Raw genomic sequence first — 21,442 nt, 5'->3', positions numbered from 1 at the left:
ATCAACTGAAAATTAGATGTTTGGGAGCCGATGGAGTTTAAATCTGAAGGATAAGATCAGCAGTGCGAGAGCTGACTTTTAAAACTCTCTTCTGACAGATTCAGCAACTATTTGCTACTGTTGGGTTAAACACAGAGAGGTGCTGACATGTGAAATCAGCAGCGATCAAACCACGCCAGCTTTTTCCTCGGCGGACATCAGTCGCCACGTCCTCTGAAACCAGAAGCCATTTTCTGTGGGTTGTTACGTTCGGCCTGAACGTCTTCACCAGAGGCGTACGGGACTATTTATTATGGCCACAGTTTTGCTTTTGAATATTATCTTCTAAGGAGGAGTGGGAGCTTGGGGGCCCACAGTTAATAGTGTAAGTCTAATATTAACTTCACAAGAAGCAAATGGAGCTTATTGCCGCTGCTCCGGATTTTCCATCTCTGTTCATGAGCTGTTATTTAACGTTGTTCCAAAACCTCAGCATCACATGCTGGGAAAGGGAGAAACGAGAGGGGTGGCTTTAATTTGTTACCTGAGTGTGCTCAGCCGATCACAAGCCAGATTTATTTCTCATCTACAACAATAAAATTTAAGGCCTGAGCCTTCCTTGCTTGGTAGCGTGTAATTATTTTGCTTATTATAAGACTTGAAATGTTTATTCCAGTGCTCACATCTAGGTTTCTTCTGCAAATGATCACAAACACCTGAATTAGCACACACATTGCATGAATATTTGCAGTCTGGGGTTATCTGGTGTTGGGTGGCTTTTCACTGAGCTTCGCTTTGCCTGGTGCAGTCCGTCTGAGTGCTCGGGGTCATGGGGAGGGAATTTAGACCTCATCACCAACACGATGACTTCTGCAAACTGCTGCTTCTTGCAGTTTTTTGAAGAATCATTTCAGTGCAAGGTTAACCAGCAGGTATTTCAATAAATTTGCAGATGTTACTTATTTGCAAAAGAGAAAAAAAAGAGAGCATTGCTATCATTAATAATATAGATGGTGTGTTGGGCCACTGAGGCCACATGGCACTGGGATGGGTGGATGCCCTGGATTTAGAGATGTGCTGGTGTGGGTGTGCTGAGCAGAGGCAGGAGCGACGGCGGCTGCTCGTCTGTGATCTCTAGGGCTCAGGAGTGAGCGATAAGGTCGTGTTTGGTGACATGGAGAGGCACCACAATGACAACGCAGGGGACTTCACTAACAGAAGCAGAGGGACTGCAGATGTTTCCAAGTGGAGGAGGACCTCAAGTTGAGAGGCTGGTGTTTAAGCCGGTGATCAGGTATGTAAGTGCCCTTGTGGGTCCCAGCTGTTGTGGCCAGCCTTTTACGTGGTTTTATTTGAAGAAGAACAGAGGGACCAGCATCCCCCCTCCCTGAACCTGTGGGAGCTGCTCGTGGTGGCCTCCATGCAAGTGTCTGTCCTTCCACTACAGCCACCCAGTGGCCACAAGTTAGGGACTGGGAATCTGTCAGGGAGACGAGGGTGCAGGTGCCTGCTCAGCTGCTCTTAAAAACACCTTTAAATGTCAAAATTATGCCTCCGACGGTTCAGTTGTTGGCCTGGTGATTGTTCTTCCCCAGTCACAAATACGTGCCTATTTTTTACTGTAGTTTATTTTTAATCGTGTTGGGATTCAGCAGCTGTTACACCATCACAGAGCTGCATTAACCAGATCTTCAGAGCTTTACCATTAGAATAATGAAAAAATCAACTTCAGCTTACTTTTAAATAAGGTTTTAGGGACACCCTAGGAAGTGTTTCCTATGCAAGCCACAGCCAGACCCCAAAGTTAAGCCACAACACAGTATTACAAGCAGAGCTATTGGAGACTGGACTGCTAATGATCATTTCTGTCCCTTTTAATCCAACAAACACGTATTTGAGTAATTTCGTGCCACCATCTAACATTTTGGAGAGCTTGTGGTGAGAACACTATATAATGTGGCATGCAGTCATTTCAGGTCTGAAATGTTCTTTTTTTTCCCATTGATTGTAAGAGGAATTGAAGAGGACAAATATACCATATGGTGTTTGCTCGTGAATAGTTGCCTTTGACATTTTCAAAGGCTGAGTTTGATTTTGAAGTAGTACAATACTTGGGTGAATGTAGTCCTCTCAAAGTGCATCTTCACTTTCCGAGACCATGCTCGCCACGGTATTTTGAACTGCCATCTGCCCACTGTCGGAGCTGGTTTATAACAATCATGTTGCTAAATTCAAAGAGTAGGATTTTATTTATCAAAAAAAGGAGAATCTGTCTTAAAAAGACGACCTTTTCTCATGGGGGCTTATTCCATCGGCTCTTGGGTTGCAGCAGAATAGATTGCAACAAAAGGATCTTGAAAGGGTTGCGTTGATTAATCTTGCAGTGAAAATAAGATGTTTTAGGAAGTCTGTCTAAATTTTTATTAAGCTTTGGAGACAATATACCCAAGTACATCTTTGACAGGACAGACTATACTTAATTAATATAATTAATTCCTGTGATATATCACTGTTGCATGAAGTGTTTGTACACACAGATGGTATATTGTTTTAAGTTTAAGCAATTGATAATATTCCTCCCAGAAAATGGCAATAGATGTAGGTAAAGGTGCTTCAAGGTGTGATTTGAACTCTCTGCTTACTCTCCGTGCTTCGGTATCCGCAGGTGAGAACCCCTCAGGGCACGTCTGATGACCAGTTAGTGCTTGGGTGCCAGCTCTATCCTCGTGTTCAGGGGAATTCCTGCCTAGGTCATACTGGTGGTGGTATAAATATCTGGGGCATAAATCTGGGGTAATTAAACCAAACTTTGATAGTCTAGTCTGCAAAATGGAGCAGGGAAGAATAACTGGTGTGTGGGATTGGCTCTGTGATCAGGGAGAGCAGAGGGAAGAACTGTGATTTATTTGGTTTTGTTTTTTTTAAGAATAAGGAGTTTCTCATTATATCCTATTTTTATATAGCTCTGCACTAGAAGGACACTTCATAAAACTGATTTGAACAGCCCAAGTCTAGTTTCAAGTGTAATGAAAACAGTCCACAGCGGAGCAGCCTGGGCTAAAGCCACCGTCACGAACCAGCTACTAAAAATGCAAAATCTTCAAGCTCTGCAGAGCCTTTGCTCCTGTCTCGCATCCCCCGTTGGGACGGGCTGCTTGGGCACCTGGGCCTGCCACCACTTCGTCCGGGGTGCTGTAGATACCCATTAGCGCCTGCCAGCTCTGCCCAGGGGTGCAGAGGGAGCAGGAAGGAATGAGCTGGTGGTGATGCCCTGTCTCACTGCCATGGCCCATGCTTTTCCATCCCTCGCTGCCTGTTATGGCAGTTCCTTCCATAACTGCCACCAAAAACCAGCAAGGCACCACTGGGCAATTCTTACAGCTATTTAGAAGGAGCTGGTCTACATTTCTAACTGTATGCAAACCAGTTTGGTTTTTGACTCAACAAATGTGGGTGCAATGCCGACCGTGTTCACATTTTTTTTTCCCCTGCTATTTCTCCTCTGCTGCAGGTTGACATTTCAGTGCAAGAAGGGCAATGCTGGGTTAGCGAATGCCCAGGGAATGCCGTGCCTCTGGCAGCGGCGGTGAGCTGTGTGGCTCTGGGACAGAGCAGGCAGTGCCGGCTGGCTGCTTCTCCATGGTTATTGCAATAACTATTTCAAAATCCTGGGCCATTTCTGTTAGTCCCGCTGGCACTTCAGGAGGGAAGTGGAGATCAATGGAACAGCTTGAACTCAGCCAGGTCCAATTATAAAGGGAGGTTGAGCTCCAGGATGAGTAACCATCTGGCTGCGAATGGGGCTGGGTGATGGGACAGGCAGCACCGTCGTGTTTCCGCGCAGTCACCCTGCTGCTCTTGGAGCAAGAACAGGGTGGGTCGATGTCAGATGGATGGGGTGAAATCGGTTTTGGAATGACAATTTAATAAAGACAAATTCCCTTTAAAAATACGTGCTGTCTGCCCCAAATCCTGCTGACCACTGTTAACTGCTTCAGTGCCAGCAGGAGTGCCCAGATCAGAGCCACAGTAAAAAGCCTCTTGCCCTACACAAGTTCAGTGCTGCATCTCCCCATGTGAGAAGAAGGATGGTGAAAACACACTGCTGATGGGAGATGGGATGGGGAAGAGAGCACCTGAGCACACAGAGGTGACAAAATTCCCCTGCCAAGCAATAACGCGCAGTAAGGGAAGAAAATGGTTTCAGCCCAAAATGTTTTTGCTCTGTTCTGCAAGGGACCTGTGCTCATGAGCGGCTGGGTGTCGGGAAGCTGCCAGTCATCCAGGTAAGTCCTTCCCTAAAACACTCAACAGCATTGCAGGAGGTGGAAGGTGAAAGGAAACATGCCATGTGCATGAACTGGGCTCAGCCAGGCACAGCAGATCTTCTGTGCATGCGTGCACATATAGAAATGCATGCATTTCCTGTACCGAATGCCTGGGGGAGCCTCTCATCAGGCCTTTGGATTGGAAAGGTTTGTTTCCATCCTTATAGTTCCATCTTTCCCTCTCATCACAAAGCTCAGCCACATCTCTTCAGCCTCCTTTGCCTCTGGAGATGTGAATTCCTTCTCCATGATGAGAGCTTCTTGGCACTGTTGTAGGAATAAAACCACCAGGAGCCCAGGATACGACAAAGCAAATGCACAGAGGAGCTGAGCTGTCCACATACAAATCATCTGCTTTTTCAGCTTGCTGGAGGTGGTTGATACTTGAGTTATTCCATCCCCGAGTGAGCAGCCCATAATTTTAGGAGTTTGATGAGCCTAACCGTGTTTGTGGATGGGCAGCATTCGCATCCTACCAAGGAAGACTCATCAGTCCCCAAAGCAGTCACTGCTGGGGAGGAGGAGACCTTCAACTGAGGAGGTTTCCTCAGGCTCAAGAGCCAATCGTTTGGCACAGCCGGGCGTGAGGAAGGCTAGGCAAGGCAAGAGGGACATGCGGACTCCTGCCATCTGTCCAGTGTAGATAAACAGTCTCCAGGGAGGTCTAGAAACAAGAGACAACCCTCCTGGAAACATTTAAAAACTATTTGAAGAGGCCTCCAGATTTTCCTTGTGTAATCCCATGCAACTGTCAGCTGTGAAAGGAAGAAGAAAAGTCTTTCTCTCCAGAGAAGATGGTATGTGATGGTTATTCATCGCAGGCTGAAAAGGCTGTCGCTGCAGGAAAACAAGGCCTTACATTTGAGTGCTTCTGCCACTAATTCAGCATGCTGAGCAGCTGGAGCCCTCTGTGGTCTCACCAACCAACCAAGATAGCACGTTATTCTCTTCCTGCAAAAGAATGCAGATAAATTAGCTTTTCTGGCCAAAATTAGCAGCAAATTAGGGGCTCATGCTGCCCATGTATGATCCAAGCCATCTCTCGGACATGGCTGCTGCGTATCTCATCCTGCTGTCTGCTTCTGGAGCTGCACCCCACCGCCTTCCTGAGTGCTGCTGGAGCCGGATGGGCTTTGCCTGGTCTGGGTGAGCTTCTTCATCCTCCCATGGCAGAGGGACAGGCTTGGCTGGGAACAGAGGCGGTGCTGGCACGTGAAGTTGTGTGTCTGCAGAGAGCTGGCAGTGGCAGTTTATTTGTGTGTCATCCCTTAATCCTCAGCTAGGCTGTGCCTTCACTCAGTCTCCGATGAAAAAACAAATGGGAAACCAAAGGGTGGCAAAAATGTCAGCCCATGAACTGCTGAGCAACAAACTGAAATATTTAATCACAGAGCTATTTACAGAGGGGCTGAACAGCAGGAGCCTTAGTTTCTTCTTTTGGCTGTGACTTCTCTGTCTCCAGAGACACCGACTGACATTTCGCACCAACTGACCTGGCTCATTAAAAACCAGACATGGGCAAGACCTGGTCGTCATCTCTCCACTGGGTGAGGGTCCGTTCCCGCAGCAGGTACTTTGTTGCTCTAAATGATGTTCCTCAAACCCACAAACACAGTAGCTGCCAGTAAATGCTAAGGTCTTCCATCCCCTCGCCTGCCACTTTGAGTTGTTCCCCCAGGAGCTATGTGGTCTTTCTGTGCTGCTGCATCTTCAGATGAGCGTCACTGCGCATATACTCGATTTCCATTAGCCAGCCCTTATTTCCTGACTCGGTGGTTAGGAGCAAGGCAGAGCGCTGCTCTGGGACTCGCTCTGCAGCCTGCTCCTCCCTGATCTGCTGAGTGCCCAGGGGTAAAATCACCCCAGCTCTGTGTGTGTGTTCTTAACATCATCTGTAAAATGGGGGGATGCAAAAAAATGCTTTGAGACCGATTGACAAAAAGAGTGAGATCTCCTCTGGTTTTCTTCTCCAATCGTTAAGCTTTTATAGAATCATAGAACGGTTTGGGTTGGGAGGGACCTTTAAAGATCATCTAGCTTAGGGCAGTGAAGTTATCATGACCGGGCTGAGTGGCAGCCTGCAGGGAACCCACTTCCTGCACTAGCTCATCCAGGGAAGGGCAGACACCGAGCCCACATGGCCCAGCTCCTGTGACTTGGTTTATGGCTAGGGTTCCTGCTGGACCTCCAGAGCTCTTTGCTCAGCAGCAGCCATAAAAAAAGCTCATTGAGGAGATGAACAGAGAAAAGAAGGGGTGAAGGGAGAAACCTGGGAGCAAGAAAGCCGAGGGTGTAGGGAGCTGAGCAGGCAGATGGAAGAAGTGGAGCTGAGTGGTGGATTCAGGGACTCCCACCAGGTCCTGGAGGCCTCTTTGCACTGGGGTGTCTGGGGTGCAGAACTGCAGCCAGACAAAGATCTCGTTCAGGAGGATGTCCCCAAGCCAGGGCTGTCGCTCTGGAGGGCAGCTCTTTCCCAGCCACTGGGCAGGTGGGAAGAATTATGTTTCCTGATTAAAAGTCTGTTTGACTTCAGAGTTGTGCAGCTCTTGGAGCTGTAAGCTGTCTTAGGTGAGGACGGACCGCCCTCTGCAGGGGAGCTGATAAAAGTGGGGTTCCTGGCCTTTCTAATTCACTGCCTGCATTAAACCCCTACAGATCAACCCCACGGGGGACTCAAACTGAGGACACCACCCAGGGCAAGAGCCCTGCCATGACTTTACATCCTCCAGCGGACTTCCATTTTTAGTACTCGTGATGTGCAGAAGAGCTGCGGGGCGAGGGTGTACCAGCGGCTGGTGATTTGACATCAAGCTTTTCCCCCTGCAGGGAGAAATAATGGGATCACACCTATTTGGTATATGTGTGATCAGCGAGGAGCGGCTGTAGGGCTGGGCTTGCAGCATGGTGAGTGTTCCCTGCTCCTGTAAATGAAGCCAGGAGGTACTTTGTCTTGCTGAATCGCATCTGGTAGGTTTTTCTCCAGCAAAGTATTTAAGCACGTCACCATCAAGCAGGTCAGCAGAGTCATTTAAGTCAATAGGGATTACTCTTGCGCTTTGTTGCATGCATGCGTGTGGCTAAGCACTTTGTTCGCCTGGGTTGGTATTTAAGTAACAGAGGTTAAACTAGAAAAGGAAATTGTGCTATTTCTGGTGACCTGAGTCCCCACTGTGCAGGCGCTGAGGCCACCTGGATTGTATCAATGTGTCTAAAGAATATAAAATCCCATCTTCAGCTTGGACGGTCTCTTCACTGCACCCTCTGACAAAGAAGGCAGGGAGTAACCTCTTCCCATGTGGGACTGAACTGATAGGTGTACCTGCTAAAGCAGGTGGCTTTTAAAACCTAAGAGGCTCATGTGTTATAGCAATATTTAAAAAATTATGTTGGAGACTGCTTTTTCTCTCATAGAGAGAAGCATGTGATCTGTTGGGGGAGCTCAAAATAAGAAGTCCAAATCTTTCTGAACAGTAACCTGGTGCTGCCACCAGTTTGCTTGTTAACTCTGCACCACCACCCCCAGATATTTGGGACAGGGATAATGTACAGCTCAGATTCACTCAGGTTTATCAGCAGTTGAAAAAGTACAATGTCTGGTCGTTCAGGCCTTTGTATGCACTGCTGGAAAGTAAAGTATCCAAAAAGCAACACGTACAGCTGCTGTCCCTGTGAGTATTCTCCGATGGCTGCAATTTGCAGTCTGCAGGAGCTGTGGGGACTGACTGAGACTGAAGGAGAGTAATGAACTGGCTCTCCTGGGCACAGTCATGCAGAAAATACACACTGACTGCAGTCCCGCGCACCCACTTCCAGGCCTGGCCACACGCTTTCCCTGGGGACGCGGGGGACTGCTGAGGTGGGGTTGGCATCTGCAGGCTTTTGCTTTTGACAGCGTCTAACAGCTTCTGCTGGCAGTTTCCCCATTAGGGACTGACAGCACCTTTTGTCTTCAACTGACTCCTGGAGCAGTGGTGAAGCCCTGGGAGTGCATTAAATGAGGGCATTAAACAACAGCAGGGGTGCAAAGGGACCCTAAAACCCTCCTCAGGACAGAAGGGATTGCTCAAGCCTGCAGGTCAGGCAGCCGAAGCTGAGGTCCTGCAAAGAAAAGGGAGCAAATCCTCCTGAAAGCCATTTCTGAGCACCTGAAGTGGATAAAGGTGGTCAGGAGCAACCAACATAGATTTACCGAGGGTAAATTGTTCCTCACAGCTTTCTGTGACGGCTGCCTGATGGCTGTCTTCTTTCAGCATGCTGCCTTTAGACCGCTGGCCAGCAGGCTCAGAGCAGGGGTAAGATCTGTGGCTTCTGCAGCTCTGTGTCATGCCATCTTTTATCTGCAAGTGCCTTTCAGCAGTGGCTTCATTCAGCCTCAGCCCACCTGATCCTAGGATTGAGGAAAATAAGCCTAAACTGGAAAAAACCTTGCTAGCTAAATAGGTCTGAATTTTCAAGAGACTCAAGTTCCCTCGCTCTCAGAAAAGAGAAAAAAACTTGTTTGTGAAAGCTGTCAAGAATTGGAGACTTCCATTCACAGCAGTGCTGATGACATCTTGATGGAGTTAGGTTCTCTGTAATTTAAACTACAGAAGAGCTTCGGAATAAGTGCCAAAGCTCGCTTTATAGCAGAGGTTTTGTAGCTGGCTCATAACTCTCTATCCGGATATCTCATAACTAAGACATCTGACACTGTTCCAAATCCAGATGTCTGCACATTCTGGAAAGTGATATGATACACTATCGACATAAAGGATTTATGGCTTTTATTGTTTATTTGAGATCTAAAAACTCATGTAATTGCTTCTCCTTGATCACATTTTTAATATCAACCTTCTTCTGCAGGAGGAGTTAGATTTTATGGTTCAGCTAGCAATATGTGGCCAGGGAGAGTATGTGAGTACGTGTCGGATGACTTGAAATGCAGAAGAGTCCAAGTAGGCATAGATGTAACATTGTGGGTCAGCAACTACAACACCGCTTTAGCAGAGTCCCATGGATTGCTTTGCCTTCAGCAACATTCAGCAGGCAAATGATAGCTCCAAAAGCAAAAGCCATTTCTCTTTAGTGCCAAGCTGGTGCTCTGCTTATCAGCTCATAGTCTCTTTTCTCACTTCTTTCGTAGGAAACTAAGCTGATTTGCACTGGTTAGGATGCTATCGTTTGCTCGCCTTATAGAAAAGTCAGGGTGGAGATGATGATATTGTGCTGACAAGTACAGAAAATTCACTCTTTGGCCTCTCAAGTCAGTACAATCTGGAGACCTATGAAGGTTAACGGATCTTTTCTGGCAGGTTTCTCTATTATTTTTGTCCGTCACTGCCATATGGAGACAAAAGCACACTGTTCTCATTGGAGAGAGTTTCAAGCCTGAGACACCAGTGTAACTGCCTGGGAGCCCAGGCTGAGAGGGTGGTGTCCATCAGTTTAAAGCAGACGCAAGAGTCGTCGAGTGTGTGTATGCTGATGGGACTCATCCTTTAACTTTCAAGTCTCAACACTGGCTCTGATCAGTCCCTGTGAGGTCCATTCTCAGTACACATACACACCATATTACATGAAAGTGAGACAGAAAAGCACTGTATGCTGATTTCAAGATCTTAAACCCAGATGCAATGCCACCAAACACTTTCTGATGGGGTTACACTCTCCCCTGAGGTGTCCGAGTAACACCTCTTTCCAGCTGAACTGAAGTCAGTGGGACTTTAGGACTTCTATACTCATTGTGAATTTAGTGTCAAGTTTTTGGTGGTTTTTTTATACCCGCTTTGGTCAAACAAAGGCATGACAATCCCAACTTGATATATACTGAGCGATCAGAAGAGGGCAGTCCTTCCCCTCTGTACTTACTCTACTTTATGGTTGAATTAACGGTCTCAAAAGCCACAAGTTGATGCTGCAGACTTGTGCTGATACAGTTACACTGGTTGGGGATGTGGATAGATCCAACCCCTGAATGACATCGCCATGCTGGAGTAGGGCCCATCGCCAACACAATTCTATCAACAAAGCTGCACTTTCACCTTACTTGCTATTTTCACTGTGGAGCTGCAACCATGGAGTATCTGCGAGGATTATGTTAGTCTACAGCCCTCCTCCTGGATAATCACACAAAAGGGAGACAGAGCGATAAACCATACAAGTCTTATGATGAAAATTAATTGGTTACTTCTGCGGTTAAAGGAGGCACATTAAAGACACAAGGTTTCCCTCCTGAGCCTAAATGGCCAGCCTCAGGCCATTGGACACAGTTCAGGCCCTGTGTCCTTCTGTCCTTCCATCAAGACAGCTAAGGAGTTCAGCCACTTGAGAAGACATGTAAGAAACGTGATGTCAAGGAAGATGATTCAGAAGGGCAGAGGTAGGGTGCTGTAGATGACCTCTGGAAGAAAATTCCCAGTTATGAGGATGATGTAGGAAAAGGTCACTGTATGTCTGCACCAGAGCTGAGAGCTGTGACCACAGCACATACAAATCTACCCGGTTTTAATGCAACTAATACAACTAACAGCAGTGGCGAAGAGGAAGGGGTTTACCCTGATTCCCAGCAGAAAAGTAGATTTATTAGGGGATGAAGGCACCAAAAAGGCTTGGTCTCCCCCTGCGAAGGCTGCTCTGTGTGGTACCTGTGGTCTCTGCCCCCAGTGATAAGGGAGCTGGGCAGCCTTTCCTTTACAGTGCTCTTGCTTCTGCCCCCACCATGGTGGCCAGATTAGCTCCAGTACAGGTAAGCCTGTGCAAACTGCCACTGTATCTCTCCTTGCTGTGTGGCTGTATTAATGGAGCAAAAATAAGGAGGGGAGGAGACTTTCATTGGTCAGGATAAGTAAAGTAGCGTGGGGCAGTGTTGAAGGTGGACTGAAGAAACGGAAAATTGAAGGAAGAGGAGGAAAAGCCAGAAAAACAAGATGAAATACCACCTGGTTAGACCATCTCAGGTTTTGTCACCACGTCCCTGGCTGCTCAGGAGCTCAGCAGAGTAGAAGCAACTGACGATCTGAGGTCAAACAGGTCACCAGCCTAAAAAGAGACTCCAGATCAAAAGCAAAGAAAGTAAAACATAAATTAGAAAGCAGCAAATGCCAGACTTGTTAACCTACAATGACAGTTATATGAGTCACTGACGAAGGAATTCATCAGAACTAGGGAGGGGAGGGACTTGTATCCATGCACACCAAAGCTCCCTGACTGGGAAGACTTACAGACACGTACGGATATATGTTTAAGCAACGTCATTCCTAATCAAGACAGATTTAACAGTGCCACAAAATGTCCCCAGGAGCTGAAGCTTTGTCATCTACACTGTTAAATCGTTGGCACAATCCCAGGCATAGTTCTGGATCAGGCCAGCTAGCATTTTCCCAAACAATTGCTAGAGACAGTGTGGGAATTAGCACGCTATTCCCAAAATACAGTCTGCATGTGAATGTTGTTTTGGATGGTAAAACACTTTAATAGCATGGATGTGGGCTGTTCCCATGTGAGCTGGTCTCAAGGCCAGAGAAGAGTCTGGACACATTTGATTGCAAAAATGCTACATGAGAAATTTTAAACAGAATAACTTTAAAAGATAGAACAAAATTACTAGGCAGAAGTCGAATCAAAATAATGGAAACAGTGTAAGGGTAATTAGCAGCGTTGTTGCTCTAAAGATGTAAAAGAGGTAAGGTTCGTGGAGAGAAGTAATACCTTTTAGTGGAATTGGTGTAATAAAAGATACTACTTTTCCTCACAAACCTTGCCTTGAGGTAATGATCATCTTTACCACCTAGTTCCTGCTATAGTCTCGTCATGTAAATGAGAAGAGTCAGTAGGGTCATGTCTCCATATGAGGATTAGTCTAACTATATAGTTAACCCTCAACACTTTTAAACAGAAATAGAGTGGAAGGTGAAGATGCCAGTTTTTATCAAGCTGCAGAAACTTTATTCCTGAGAGATGGCTTGTCTGCTAATCTGTACTGTAAAAATTTCTGAGGTTGGAGGTAGATAATAACTAACATGATTGCTTAAATAATTATTTGTTCAGTAGCTATGTATATATAGCTACATTATCAGTGTATTTATGGGAGTGACAGTGTAGGTGTTGAGGCAGCGCTATGGAGGGAAGGAAAAGAGCCCTGGATCTAGGTGAGTAGAACAGAGAAGCAATTTTTTTTTTTAATTCACATTAAGAATCAGAGATATAAAAAACAAGAACACTGGGTCCAGCTCTGGCAGTGTTGCTTCAAATAGGATAGTTGAAAAACTAGAAATGTTACAGAAAGGAGAGACAAAATTATCTCAAGGATGGGAAACAAAAGTCTTCTGTTTGATTTATCACACAGACTCAGTACAAGCTGTAAGGTTTATCATGAGAAAAATGAAACGGGAAGTATCCGACTTTGTGATTTGGCAAAGAGAGACAGAACAAGCAGCAAATGATCAAAAGTCCAGGAAAACTCAAATGGGAAATACAGCATAGCTTTAGGAGAGTGAGTGATTTAGGCACCTTGATGTATACCTTCAAACTGCGATCGGATGACTTTTGGGAGATGCATTTTACTTCAGCACAAACCGCTGGCTTCCTCTGAAGAGGAACCCCAGTAAAATGCCATGGCCTGCATGTGTGGGAAATCTGCTACGATAAGCAAACAGTCTCCCGTTGTATTAAAAATTTCTGAATGAATTCGCACCCTGTAGCGAGTGAGCTGTAAAACTGCCTGAGGCTGGTCCTGTACAGCCAAGAGAGATAGCAGAGCCGTGACAGTTGGCTTTAAGGGGCTGAGGAATGCCAAGGGCTCCCAGTTGTTCTCTTGGCAACAGCAAAGCAACAACATCATGTGAGCCAAAAGAAACTCTTCTGTGTTGAGGACCAAATATGGTGATAAAAGTCCTCAGGAGGAAGAAGAAACAACTGCTTCTCTTGTTCTGTAGCACAGGCGGTTGCACAAATTAGCTATAAACGTAACAGTCACTCGGTGGCTGTGTAGTAGCATGAGATGAAGAACAGGCTTGTGAAAGCAGGGTCCCACGCTACGTGGGATTGCCGTCCATATGGATCAGACGTAAAGCACCCCCGTTGTCTTAGGACAAGCCAGGTTTGGGTTATCAGGTCGTAGGCATCGCTCCATGCTGCTGCTGCCCACCTGTACAAGACTGGGGTTGCGTTAAGGCACGAAGCATGGTGCAGACCTCCTCTCCACAACGACCTGTCGCTTGAAAAAGGTTTGGTGGATTGGAGTCTGGATTTGAGAATGAATTTAACTGATACCAAAGGGAGAAAACGCTGGTGCAAAAGTAGCGGGTGTGCTGCCTGGAAATGAAAGCTCTCCCTCCCTTTAAAAATGGTTGCTGGGAGTTTCAGACCCTGCAGCCCTGCCAAATCCCATTGCCTGGAGTGGGGGTTTTTCTCTTCTGGGACTAATTACAACACAGCTTTCAAGACAGTCATTCTTTCACAAGGAGGTGTTATGCAGTATATTTCAGTTATGCAGTATATTTCATTAGATATATTGGGCAAGATCCTCAACCAGTCTAAAATGACATAGGTTTACAGCACTACTGATTTATGCTGTTCAGGTATGAAGTCCGGCATTTTTAAATGCCTTTAATTTGGGCTGGTTTTAGCCAGGCACAAAGTCATGACATTGCATGTTATTTTAGCAATCTCCTTTGTTTATAGGTGCAGCACCACATTATTCAGAAATGTTTCAAAGGCATCAGAGTCATGCTGATGGGGGGGGGCAGGGGAAGCAGCAGAATACACACTTCATGACAGGCTTCAAAATCATGATTAGAAGAGGAGGGTTTGATTAAGTGGATTTATATATTTATTGTTACAGTTACTATAGCAACTCTGCTTCTTTTAACTGCAGAGTGCTCATTCGTACATCTAACAATTTAAATGACGTTAAGTGCCAGAAGAGAATTAACAGCCTCACAATTTGCAACACTAGGAAACATCTCAGAGTTTGGGCTGGAGAGGAGACAGATGAAGTCTCAGATGAGCTGAGCGGTCACGTTTCATACCGTCATACTTGCCCTCTCCAAATACTGTCAAAGCTCAGCTGGGGAAGAGTATCATTTCTATTAGGAAGGTGAGAGCAATATTAGGACAAACAGCCCTATGTTACTACGAAAAGTGGTGCTTTTTCAGACCGCAATTCTTTTCTGGGCCTGGAAATTTTAGTGCTGACCTGCAGCATTAGCTGCCTCACCGTCTTCTGCCAAGTCTTCTGTTTTAATCCAACGTGCTGTACATTATGGGTATTCCAGCCCTTCAGGCTCTGTATGGCAACACACGAGACAGAGCTTAACTCCTCAGTGCTGTTGCTCTGCATGCTTTGAGGAGCCCTAATGGGTGTAGGGGATCCAGCACTGTGGCCCTAACCGTCAGGAAACGGCGTCCATCTTGCTTCGAGTGACTATACCCATTTCCCAGCCACCAAGAGACCCGCTCTCTGCTACTTTCCGCCTTGCTTTGCTTTTCCTGCCTCGCCCTCCTCCCCAGCGTGCCGCCCCTCGGCAGCCGCGGCCCCCCCGACATCCCGGGTGCCACCCGGCAGCCCTCACAGTCCCGTCCCCTCACAACCCCCGTCCCCTCACAGCCCCCGTCCTCTCACAACCCCGTGCCCTCACAACCCCGTCCCCTCACAACCCCCGTCCCCTCACAACCCCCGTCCCCTCACAGCCCCTGTCCTCTCACAGTTGCCGTCCCCTCACAGCCCCGGTCCCCTCACAACCCCGTCCCCTCACAGCCCCTGTCCTCTCCCAGACCCCGTCCCCTCACAGCCCCGGTCCCCTCTCAACCCCGGTCCCCTCTCAACCCCGGTCCCCTCACAGACCCGATCCTCTCACAACCCCGGTCCCCTCACAACCCCGGTCCCTCTCACAACCCCGGTCCCCCTCACAACCCCGGTCCCCCTCACAACCCCGGTCCCCTCACAACCCCGGTCCCTCTCACAACCCCCTCTCATAGCCCCCGTCCCCTCACAGCCCCGGTGCCCTCACACAACCCCTCGCCCCGCCCCCTTCCTGAAGCACCACCCCTCGGCGCCGGGCTCCCTGCCCCCCCCACGCTGATTCGCTATCGCCCCTGGCCTAATTAACATATAACAGGCCGCGCCCGACCGCGCCTGGCCCGGTTTCCCCTCGGTCAGGGCGGGGAGTCGCGGGGAAGAAGGCTCATTGGCCGAGCGCGGCCGTCGGCCGGCGAGCCGGCTTCCTTTTCATTGGCTGCGTCGGGTTGCCAGTCATGGGGAACGCCCCGCCCTCCGGGGTGTCCCTCCCGGGTGCCTCCTTGTTTGCTCCATTCAGTGGTGGGTTCCGAGGCGGACGGAGCTCCGGCGGATGGGAGCTGCTGTTGCACAATAGAAACAGGTCCTCGGCCAGCACCACTCAGAGGGCAGCAGCCGCAGGAGGAGGTAGATCCCGTTCTGGTAACAATTTTACAATTGCAATGGCGTACGAAAGGCCTCTGTCTCTTTACAAACCCGTATCTTGGGGGCGTTTTCTCCAGAACCTCGACCCTTGCCGCCTTTCCTCCTCGAGTGCCTCTCCCCCTTGAAGCCTCTCCCCCGGCCCTGCCGCCTGCGTGTTGCCAGGGTGAGGAGAGGGCGTTGTCTTCGTGCCCTGGCCGAGCGTGCCACCGAGCTGTAGCCGGAGCTGTGCGGTGGGCAGGACCGGGCCCGGGCGGGGAGCCAGCCCTGTCCTGCCGTGAGGGGGCACGAGGCCCACCCGGGAGCGGGGAGGGGGATGGAGGGAGCTCCGTCTCCCTCGGTCCGGTCCCCTGGGGCCGACTGAAGTCGCACCAAAGCAGCAGCTCGCCGCTCCCCCCTCCGTTTGTTGGGAGGCCCCGAGGCTCGGCCTGCTGCGAGGAGCCCCCTCGGGGGCAGCGGAGGCCGCCCGCCCGCCGCGACCCGCTGCCCTCGGCCCGGCCGGCCCCGGCGGCAGGTGGAAAACACGAAGGGCGGCTGTTTTGCTTTGGAGGAAACAGGACGTGCCCTGCCTAAGCCGTGCAGGGGTGCGTGTTTACCAGCTGTCAAAATGGGTGACACGTTCAGCTGCCACTCTCCGAGAACAACCCCCCTCGTTTGTAGCAGCTCCCCGGGTCAAGCCTGGGAGGACGCTCCCCCAGAGTCCCCAAATCCAGGGCGCAGCTACTTCTGCAGCTCCTCAACGTTGGCCGACCATCCCCATGCCGACTTTCAACCTGCGGTGAACTTTTATGGCACGGCCCTAAAAGCTAGAGAGTAAAAGTTGGGAAGTCAGAGCTGCTGGTGCAGTGTTGGAAGAGGAAACACCGTCAGGCTGCCTGGTATTTTTAGAGCTGGTCTCTGTGGTCCTTGGGTTTTGCCTTTCGGCTATTTGTTAAAAGAAGTGGCGGTGGCTGTTTGAAATGCTACCGTCGCAGGTCCCGTGCTTCTCTTGGTCTCGCTGCACCGTAACGTTAAATGGTGCAAGATAAGTGCTGGTCTCTGAGCAACTTGGTGTGTTATGTCATGGCACGAATCTCTAACTACTTGAAGAAATCCAAAAACATACAACAATGTTGATAAAGAGCTGATAAAAAAGGACGATATTGCAGCCAAGCAAGCTATTAACTATTTGGTATCTTTGTGCTCTTAATTCCAAAAAGTTAGTAGTGCACAGCAAAGGGAAATTTTCTATATGTGCATATAGACACATGGGTAATACAAAGAGCTAGGCAGAATATGAAACTCTGCGAGTAATCCATGTGTGTGTGCAGCCAGCAGTGTCTAACATGTTGTTGGCTCTATTAGGTGTGGTCAGGTCTATAGAACGTTAGCCTGACCATGTATTTTAAGAGAAAGTGTGTGTTGCAGTCCCAGAACAAGACTTCTGATAATCCTGTGCTGTAGCGTTATGAGTCAGCAGCGTGAGTACAGGCAAGATTTGAAGCTTTTTCTTCTGCAAACTAAGAAAGAAGCTGTCAAAATGCGTGGTAGTGCGCCGTGCTTGAGTGAGTACCAATTAAATGTTCATCTTTACTGCTGGTGGCAGCACCTTTATTGCAGCAGAAGGAACACTTCGCTGTTACTTGGGCTGGTAACTAATTGCGTATGGATAGTTTTTCAGATTCTTCTGTAATTTAAGCAGGACTTTTTTTTTAAAGTCCTAACTGTAGTGCACACCAAGGTTTATAAGTGGTTGACAGGCTTATGCTTCACCTGATAGTTACTGAACTAGCAAGCAGCTCAGTTTCTCCGTGCTTATTGCTGAATTATTCTCCCAGGAAGAATTCCCTTTTGTAAGTGTGTAGCAGTTGTTGAGAACATCCTTGTTTCTCTCTCAACTTGTATCAAAAAAATCTGTATTTTTGAAGAAAACAGCTCTAATACAGCTGTGTACCAGTTCTTCAGAATGAAGCAACAGTGGCTTTCTGTTTATTTGGAGGAATTTACTATTCTGCAATATTTCTGAAGATTCTGCAGGTTAAGGCCTTTGTCCCGCATATATAGATGCGCTTAGCTTTACTACTGGGAGCCCTCCCAGTGAGACAAGTGGAATAAAATCAAGAATGCGAATACATCTTGTCAGAGTAGGCCAAAAATACTGCTGCTGCAGTTTCCACAGTACAAGATAATGGACTTTCTGATGCTTAAGAAAAATATTTAGGTCAGATCCATTAATGTATAAAAAAGTAGGTTGTGTGGTAAGAGCTTTTATGAACCAAGACTCCAACACCAAACAACTTAGTCCTACTTTCTAGTTGTGCTGCGAGAAGTTTGTTAATGTTGTAAGTTAGAGTAATGTAGAGAACACGTGCTCTTTTTACAAAGGTGTTCTGAAATTAGTCTCATTTGAATTTGCCTAAGTGTGCTTTATTTGCTGAATGTTTCAAGCCTCAAATTGTGAACTTACTCTGCTTGAGTACCCTGCATCTAACTTTTTTCCTTGTTGAATTGGTTGCCTCAGAATAAGAGGGAAGAAAAGTAGTTTCAAGATCTGCTTCCAAAATGATCCGCTCACCACTGCCAAACATTTTATTAGTAACACCCCCCCTTTTACTTTGCAGATCTCAAGGCACCTTAGAAATGTCCTTTAAAATGACAGCTCAGGACTTTGCTGGAAGGAACCCGAAATATTATTACCACCATTTTCTGCTAACTTCCCCCAACAGCATCTGGTCAGCGCGGCAGTCTGAGGTGCTGAGTTGCTGTGCAGAACTGCGTTGCCCAGCCTCATCTCTCTGCTCCTTCCTCCGCACACGTACGCGCTGGGGTGCTCCCGTTGTGAAATGGAAGTGCCCCCTTCCCCCTTGATCCGCAGAGCACCTGCTGCAGTGCTGCAGGGTGGTGGGTGCGGGGAAAGCTTCTTTAAGTAAAAGTCTCATTGGGAGACACATTTATAGTTGGTACTGCCTAATGTAATAATTCTAGACTGTTTTATCATTACTGAAGTGATGAAGCCAGCTAGTGTGTGCCTGGTTTGTGTCATGCTTGAGTAGGCAAGGCTTGTCTGTTTATTAAAAAAAAAAAAAAAAAAAAAAGAGTGCAATTGTGCATCCACACCAGACTCAGGATAGTGCAGAGTCACAGGATAGATTGCTGTGGCTATATAAGAGAAAATGTTTGTTGGCCCTAGAGCGGTGGTGCTTAAAAAACCAAAACCAGTCGAGGCCAGAAAGACTGGAAACTGTGAGGCCTGTATGGTCTTGGATTAATAATCCCAGTTTGTGTTATTAAGAACAAGCTCCTGTTAACACACAGGTCTTGATAATTTCTGTACGTGAAAGAAAGACTGGAACTGTTCATTTACGCAGGATTTCAGGAATACTTGAAGTATATTTATGTTTAGCCATCCTTCAAACTGAAGGAAGACTGCAAAATCATCAAGCGTAAATTGCTCTCCACGGAGAGATACTCCTTAGTATTAAGGTATAATCCACAAGTCAGCCAGCCTGTGCAGTAATTGAAGCAGACCTTGCTTTAATTGACAGTGGGCTTCCTGACTCTCTGAGCAATGTAATTGTACCTTTTAAAAGTATCATGAACTTTTCGCTTAAAAAGTAGCTTTTGCAATTTAACAAATCCATAATTGCAGCAGCAAAACATTTGCTCCTAGATAAGGGCACTTGTGCAGTATTTGTAATTAGTTTGACCTGGCCAGATGCCTCCTGATAAGGCACAGAAGAGAGCTGTCATCTGGTATGGTGAAGAATTTAATTCTCTTAAATTGTGACACAGCATGTATGTGGTAATAAGTCAAAAATTACCAGTTGTATTGGATTAAGTCTGTGGTGCAGCACAGTCTTGTTTAGTCTTTATCATTGTCAAGTACTAAAAGAAGAAAAGAAATCCGTGTTCTGGTTATGCTGACACACGTTTCAGCAGGAATTTTATTCCTCTTACAATTCCTCTGCTTTCTTCCTAATTCCTTCTCACAGGACATTGCACAACCTCAGTCCTCTCTGTATCTGTTTTCACATCATTGCAACCCCCCGTCTTTTCCTCAGTTGACATCCTTCCCCCTTCTCTATCAGCCTCTGCTGTCAAAATCATCTCTCCTTTTTTGTATGGTTAAAGTACCACCACCTCAAGCCTGGTCTCTCTTCTACAAAACCGATCATAAACCATTTAAAAACCTTCCCACAAAGCAGCATGACCCAGCCGTTTCATCTCCTTGAAACCAGGTATCAGTTTGGGGACCTTTCTTCCAGACCTGTCCTTGCAGCTTGCTATCTGCCTGAAGTGCTTCCCAGAAACAGGGCTGGTAAATACAAGCCACCGGCCATGGAACGGCCACCGGCCGTTCTTCCTTTCCCACAAGGCCAGAGCAGAAGCAGAGCTGCCCAGGGCATCTTATTGGCTGTCAGTTGGACTGTGCTGCATCTAAAGTATTTTTACTGTCTGGTTGTATCTTTCATCTGAGAAGCTGTTAGCTGTAATCCCAAACTCCTGCTGTGAGCTGGTTTTATGGCTATCCCAGTGCTGCATCTGGCTCAAGCTGTCCTGTGAGCCTCGGCTAGGGCTGAGCAGTCAGCCTGGGAGCTCTGTTTTCAAAAGCATTAAACTACTAGTGGCTTGTATAGATGTAGCCTTGATTTTTAATCATAAGGGTTACTGGATTGTGCTGTGTGTGTATTCTTGAGGAGGAATTAGGACTTTTGAAGCAGAAGGAGCTGGGCAGATGGGTGACTTGTTCTTGCCAAGTTGGTGGCTGGCAGAGCCAGGCGGAGAGGGTAGGTGAGTCGTGGAGGGCCATGGCCATGCGAGCAAAGCACAGAGCTCTTGGCCCTCCTACAGAGGGGTATGGACAGGGGATGGGGAAGGATGCTTGCTTTGTGGTTTCAAGGTAAGTCACGATAAGGTGAGTTTTGGAGGCAGATTCTTGCGAAAACATGTTTGAAAGTCTGCAACAAAAGGAGTTAGAGGAGATGGGCAAGATGGGAGATGAAACAGAAATAGGAAACAATTAGAAAAGCAGGGGAAAGAGAGCTCAGGACTGAGTAACCAGTCAGGTTTTATGCTGGATATAAATTAACTGGGATCCTATCTCTTGGATCTAAAGAGAGGGACTGAGTGGAAAACGAAGCCTGATTCCTCCCACGTGCTATATGCATCTGAGATACCTCCACCCAGAGAATCATTTTAGGTGCCTGTATGGCACCTCAGAGAGGAGCCAGTCTCCTCTCTCACAGAGGAGAGAAGAAAGTATTTGCAAGATTTGAATCACACCCCTGAAAAGTCTCTTTCTCTCCTGTTGATTAGAGAGTTAATTGATCAAGTTAGGAGAAATCTGGGCCACAATCTTGTTTGGTTCTTAAATGCTCATTAATTGCAATGAAGTAATTTGAATTTAATTAGACTAAGATAAGGTGTGGTGTTTGGCCTACTTTTTAATTCCTTGTTTACAGTATTTGCTCATGACAGATTGAAGCCACCCTAACACCAGACTGATGGGATGCAGGCTGAGGTTTGCTGTCATCCTGTAATCACAGATGATTTTTAGCCTCACGCATGAGGAGATGGACTCGCAGTTGTGTAACGATGGCAAATGAGCAATCAGAATTAAAAACAGTTAAGACTGAATTTGCCATTCCTAAAGGCTGGTTGTTTTGCAGCACAAAATTAATTTTGCTTATCTGATGCTGATTTTCAGTTGCCCTGGGTTCTGGCAGACCAGCTGTGTTTA

The 21,442-nt window shown here is 47.3% G+C and overlaps 1 protein-coding gene across 8 annotated transcripts in view; it reads left to right on the top strand.

Annotated features, from left to right (window-relative positions):
- Positions 1-15,604: 15,604 nt before the first annotated feature.
- The window catches only part of ME2 (malic enzyme 2), a 37,121-nt gene continuing 31,283 nt past the window's right edge, over positions 15,605-21,442 (top strand). For 6 of the 8 annotated variants that reach the window (XR_012042151.1, XR_012042152.1, XR_012042154.1 and 3 more), the window contains exon 1: positions 15,605-15,708. The gene's annotated coding sequence lies outside the window, so the exon portion shown is untranslated. Of the gene's footprint in view, positions 15,724-21,442 lie in introns of all 8 variants that reach the window. The other 2 variants (XM_072859440.1, XM_072859443.1) reach the window with 2 other exon arrangements.

The sequence above is a fragment of the Ciconia boyciana genome, chromosome 4, assembly GCF_034638445.1.
Source record: "Ciconia boyciana chromosome 4, ASM3463844v1, whole genome shotgun sequence".
Lineage (NCBI taxonomy): Eukaryota > Metazoa > Chordata > Aves > Ciconiiformes > Ciconiidae > Ciconia > Ciconia boyciana.
This window is presented reverse-complemented; position numbering and strand designations above follow the sequence as displayed.